The following is a 6702-nucleotide window of genomic DNA, read 5'->3' as shown; positions in this document are numbered from 1 at the left end:
GTATCAACACCCAATGACCTCCCTAGCCTCCTGTCAGCTTCTTTTAATAATTCTGAAGAGATCAGGGACAACCCAACATAAACAGGACCATCAAGTCTTCATGTAATTTTATTAGTTAAAGAATTGACTAGAAGAAATAACTTTGAACCCTATTTTTTAGCAAAAGGAAACCTGAAACAGGTAGCACAATTTATAGTAATTAGAATGTAGTATAAGGGATGTGATTACTAATGTGGAAACCAATCTGTGCTACCTCTGTTTTTTTCCTGTTTGCTGCAATATGTTGGTCTCTGGAGTTATTTCATGAGAGCAGCTGTCCACTGAGGTTATTCACCCAGAGTTTTGTAGTGCAGATTAGTACTGTTCCAACAAGACAACAAGAACTGCAGGGCCAAATTTTTATGTCATTACCTTAAAACTGAAAACTTTGTTTTTCTCGTTTCCACCTAAACTACATGTCCACGTACACCACCAAGAATTGAAGTACTGGCTGTGGTGTGATCAAACACCATGGAGCATGACTTCAGACTAAATTCACAGAGGAAGCTGAAGATTTCTGATCTTGAAGATTGCAGGGAGGAGTTGGATAAGACAACTTTTAAATGTCCCTTCTAACCCAAACTATTTTATGATAGTATGGAAAAGGGAGCTAAGGAGCCTGGAGTTCAGTTGGTGCTACTTTGTTGTGTATTTCTTGAAGTGAGTTGCATCTCTACTAATTTCAGTACTCTAAAATAAAAGTTAGTTGTATCATTTAAGACTTTAGGGACATACTAATCAGTGGTAGATTCTACAATGATTGGGACTCAGAAATAGAGACTGAAAGATTATTATCCATTGGGAAAAATATAGGCTTAGATGACTCTTTGAGGGTTTTTTAAAATGTACTTTGAATCACATAAAAACGGAGAAATACCAGTGAAGAACTGATGTAATAAAATGTAATCAAATATTATCTTTAAATATACATCTAAAATAAATGTAATGAAAAGACTTAGACATTTATGAAACTTATGGAAAATTAATCAGTAAAGTGGTGACAGAAAGGTGGTATTTCATGCTGTTGGCATAGTTACTACATAAATTAATTACTCCTGAAGTGGTATGCTTTGTGTACTGTGTTATTGTGCAATAGCAAATTAATTCCCTCTGGGATGATTGGTTGGTTGTGATTTGCACAATCACTTGAGTACCTTCCAAATGCATAATTTCTGGGAAGATGGAGAGTTCCCAACACACTGCAGGTACAGACTGCCCCATCAGTGTGAAGTAGCATTGCTAATTGATGTATTTGTGCGGTGATGGAATGAAGTAAGGTAAATGAGAGCATGATTTATAATTAATACCTGATTTCTAATGTTTAAAAACAACTCTCCAGTGCATGTTCCTTGAGATGGACTGGCAGGAGTCACAGCTAAGGTCTCAAAGGCATCTGAAGGGTCTGGTTTTGGTACTCCTGCTGGCAAGAGCTGTAGGAGGGCAACAGTGCAGTGGGGACAGCCCATCACCTTGAACCCTTTGCTTTTGTGGATCATTTAGGACATGGCATGTGGATCAGTCTTGTTACACAGAAGATAAACTCTGTGTGCATTCCACAACAGTCTTGCTCAACTCCCTAAACTGATATTTAATGCTGCATAGTGCCTGATAGGTCTGCTAAATAATAGACTTCTGCATTTAAACCTGAGCATATTGGTGTAAGTTTTTTGTCAAATAATTTTTCATCAGTGTTTTTTGCAGTTGTAATGATAGCAAGAAATCTAATTTTGCAATCAAAAGCAAAAGGGTGACAAAGTCCTGTACTTTATCCGAAGGACTGTTTGTAACTTTTTTCTGAACAATGCTTTTTTAACACAATGGCCTGGATGTGTCCCTTGGAGATTTAGCCACCAATGCAAAATGCCACAATGAATTATTGCTTTGAAAAGCTGGAGTATGTGGATGAGCCTTCCAGCACACTGGATACGTTTTTGTTTTGCATAATGAACTTTAGTAGCTCAACTCCATTCTCAGGAATGTTTCTTTCTTTAAAAAAAGTTTTGGAATTAACAGTATTGGTTAATAGACAACTTTTTGTACTGGCCACATCCAAGCCAGGCTGTGCAATCAACAGGAAAGATAAGAAGGTCAAACAGGAAGAGCTGTGCTGGAGTCAGTTTTGAGCAGAGCTGAGGAAGGCAGGGATCTGCCTGCTCTTTACCAGCATGTTACAGTGGATCAGGCCTGGAAAAGGTAGGGGAAGTCCTGTGGTCTCTGTCTCCATCTCCCCCTTTTGCTCTACTTCAGGTTCTTGTGGTCAGGTATTTGACTGTGGTATTTGACAATTTTATTGTCAATGCATTGGAATTGCAGCCAGTTAAACAGGTAATTTTGGTAGTGTTCTGTTCTTTGGTGCATCCATAATGAAATCACTGGAAAATGTGTAAATGTGATCTGTCACAGTTATGGGAACCTGCTGGGATTTTCTGTGCTGCTGTTTCCCTCTTCTAGGTGGTGTGGTGTCAGCTGAGCTGCAATTCAGTAGCAACAGCTCCTACTTTATTCCTCTGCATTATCTGCCACAGGCCAAGTTCTGTCACATCTAGCACTCAGAATGAAGTACTGAGATTCACAGATGCCTTTTATAGTTTTCTAACAGTGATCTGATTTTTATTTTAAAGCATTCCTAGAGTTTATGCTTATTTTTAAGCGGTTATGAGATTGTGGATTTTATTCTCCAATTTTCCATATCTAAACTTGGAAATTTTGAGTGTACGGTGCTTTTAGAGATGTGCTGAGAATGGAAAATATATTTCAGTGCTACTGAGATATAAAGAAAATTAATCATAGAGAGGACTAAAGCTTTTAAAGGCATCTACTGAATCTCTGAAGCTTGCTAGGGCTTTTTTGTTTGTAGACGAGCTAGGAACAATTCTATCTATTGCAACATTGTTTACTGAGAATTGCTAACTAAACTCAAGTTACTTCTGTGATAAAGGAGTCAATCTTCTCTTTTTGGAAAGCACTTGGATTGCTAAGTTTGTTTACCTTGATTATAGATTTGCTTACCTTTATGTGGAATACATAATTGTTGCCTATACAGAACCTAATATGGATTTTTTTTCTTACATTCATGCCTGTGACTCAATTTCATAGAGATCAAGTGTGTGATTTACTCTCTAAAGAAAAAGTTTGTTGTGATCTTGGCTTTAAGATGTTTTTAGCCTAATACAGAAGATGTGAAATGTTAATCGGAACTGGAAGGAAGGAATAAAATAATTACTCTAGTGTCAGTTTGGGAAAATGACCTAGATTAATTTAGGGCAGTATAGTTGCAAGACAGGTCCTTAGTAAGTCATTAGTACGTTTTCCTGAGGCTCCTAGAGAGAAGATGATGAATGAAAAAAATATTGTATTGCATACAGGTTTTAGGCAGCTAATTTGAATAAAGCCCATTTTTGTATATCAGCTCCTAGTCTCAGAAATATATCTTTAGAGGGAGAGAGAGAATCTGGTTCAGTGGCTGTTATTGGTTTTCTCCTTCAACACCCTTTAAAAGGGAATGAATTGGTGTTCCTGTCATCCACAATGTGCCTTAAAAAAGGCAAGGGAGAAAAACAACCCTCAGCCTACATGGAAAATCTCAAGCTATATGTTTTTCTTCTGATTAGCTGGGCTTTGAAAACACTCAGCAAAAAGGAAACAGCAACACACAGAAAGGCATGATAAAGGTGGAAAAATAGTGTCTCATTTCCCCTGATGTCCAACAGCTGTTGGATACTTTGATGTCCTTGCCTGCCTGCTGTGCCCTGAGAAGGGCCAGGGAAGGTGGAGTGACCTCCTGAGCCTCGCAAGCCTGGCTGGGGCGTGGGGCAGCACTCAGAGCCCTTGGACATGCTCCCCATGTCCAGGGAGCTCAGGCCATGGGCAGGGAGGACACCAGAGGATGCAAGGTGTTCAGCTGTCCAGCATCTGCTGCTCCTCTCTGCTGCCTTGGAAACTGAGCCCCCTGAGCAGTGGAGAGAGCCACAACTTGACCACATGGTTTTGAGTAGAGGTTGGCTCTGGGCTCAGAAGAAAAGGAAGATTAGTAAGCTTTATGGCCAACATCCTGGACCAAATATGAATTTTTTGGTGAAGATTCAAAAAGCATGAGAAAAATAGTTTTTTTCTAAATTATAAATAAATTTCTTAGTCAGTACACATAGTTTGCACATAAAAATAGATTGTAAGAACTAGTTAGAGATGACAAAGTTTATATGGTGAGTGCTAGATCTTTACTCTTGAAGACTTTAATCTTGCATTTGTTGCTATCAACAAATGGTAAGTTGCTAATTTGCCGTTATACTTATAGCATCATAGGTTTATGAAGAAAACTCTAATAATGAGAGTGACTCAAGCACTGCAGTTCAGTATTCTCTAAAGCTGTTTTATATTAGATTAATGTTTTTCTCTGGTTCTGTGCCATTAAATCTGCTTTAATTTGTGGTGAAACAACAATTGAGAAAGCATCAACATAATAAATAGGATAATTATACTGTAGCTTTGCTTATGTGTCTTGGGGTATTTACAAGATAAAGGCAAATAATAAAAGTACAGGAATTCAATATAAATTCCTATGAAATCTTTCTCACTTGGGACCAAATTTGTGTCAGTTAGGATACATTTAGGTGCCAGATAAACATTCAAAAGGTAGACAAGGGGCCCAGCTATGGGAAAGTTTACTATTTTGTTCTCAGTACTTACACAAAGCCACATGGGTTGACATTTGGTGGTTAAGGCAAACATTAAAAATGGAAAAGAAATTTGTAGAGGAGAACGTGACTGCTAAAAATGTTTGAGGTTTGAGTTTTTGTTCTGCTCATCTTGAAAGAACCCAGAGAAAACATACTTATGGACATACCTGTTTTGCTTTTCTTTCACTCATTCCGATTCTGTTCCCTTGGCTTAGGCTCTGTGACTGAATCTTCTTAAACAGATTATATCCATTTTGTTTTGTTCAGGTGTCCCACTTGCTCTTAGAGTTCCAAGATTTCTAAATTCATTCACAGACCTGCATATATGTTACTCTTACCAACAGAAGCTGATGCAGAAGAGATGAAAAATTTTATCAGTATCTCTTCTACAATTCAACTGAATTCTAATAATTCCAGTCAGAGTATGTTTTCTTCCTCAGTTTTGTGCAGGATGATATTTTTGCTTGTGGATAGGAGTTTATGGGAAAAAAATGAATAATCTGAACACTGAATTTCATTTCTGGGATTAAGGGTAATCCTGATCTAAAAATAACAACTGGCTTTGGATTCACAGAACAATGCAATTTAAACAACCTCCTTTGGAACCAAATCATCATTAATACCAAAATATTTACATCTTCACACACAGGACACACTATTATTTACAAAATATATGCAGAAAAGTATTTAATTTCAAAGTGTGAAAATTGGAATGCATTACATATAATCCTGGTACAGTAATGAAAATAATGGTGTTAGCTACTGCCATTACTTCAAGGAAAAGATCAGCTGTATAAATGGAAAAACAGATATCTGGCAAAGTGAGTTTGGCCTTTGGCAGGCCTGTATTTTTAATAATTTATAACTAGGTCATCAAGTCTGATAGGCAGTTTTTCTAGTGTCAACCAAATATGTTAATTAAAATGTTCTTTTGTGAGAGAAGGGATAAAAATTACTTGTGTTTGAGTTACCACCTGTGTTTTATAGGTGCATATATGAATTTTTACATAACTTTATATAGAGAACTGTCATGCAGCACCAAAAGCATCTTTTGAAAGTCAGCTACAGCACTCTGATAGGCACTTTTGAATAAATGGCAAAATGGGACAATGAAAACATTAAAGCAAAATCCAGCCTAGATGTCTTCACACTTCATTAACTTGTGGTAGATCTGGTTATGATTTAATTCTCTGAGCTGGTCATACAACCTGTAACCATACCTCATTAATTTTTCTATAATTGCATAACTTGCCTAGGTCTATATATAGTTCACTATTTTTTCAAGAAGTGTTCATTTGGGGCAAAGGTTTCAGTGACTGTGAAAGAGCAGGAAAGTTGTGCAGACAGATCCTGCCTTGTTCTGTGTACCTGCTTACCCCAGCAGGCTGCCAGCAGCTGTTGGGCTGTTCATGTTGGTTTGCTCAGGGTTAGGGATCTATGATGTGAAGCTTGGAGGGCAAGAAGTGTAGGAAGGCAGGGTTGTGAAGAAAAAAGCCAGAAGCATGTGCTTTGGGACACCCTATTGCATGGTAAAAGGAGAAGTGAGACATTTCTTGGCCAGAATGAAGGCAGATCATAAGTGGATCCTAAGTGACCAGGCACTAGTCTGGCGCTTTAGCAGAGCAGAAGTGCATTTTCCATCTACAGCTTCAGATTTAACCAATTTCTGCTGGAGAACAAATGAGATGAAATTTCCCGAAGATCACAACCTTGGACACTCATCATGAATGTAGCTCGTTCATGAGTATGGCTGGAGTAAACACAGAGGAAGTCAGATTTAATCCAAATGACAGGACTAAAGCAAAATCTATCCTGTGGCTTTATGAAATCATTTAGACACATGTGAAAGCCCACTGAGGAAAAGGGAGCAGGTGTCAGTGGGCATGTTCTGGCTACATCAGTCACATCCTTTGTGGATGCTTTGGCTGGTGGTCTGGCTGCATCTTCCTAACCCTGAAGCAACTTGTGCCCATGAAATGGGATTGCA

The sequence above is a fragment of the Pyrgilauda ruficollis genome, unplaced genomic scaffold (genome assembly GCF_017590135.1).
Source record: "Pyrgilauda ruficollis isolate IOZ18807 unplaced genomic scaffold, ASM1759013v1 scaffold1, whole genome shotgun sequence".
NCBI classification, from domain to species: Eukaryota; Metazoa; Chordata; class Aves; order Passeriformes; family Passeridae; genus Pyrgilauda; species Pyrgilauda ruficollis.
Note: the sequence above shows the minus strand (reverse complement) of the source record.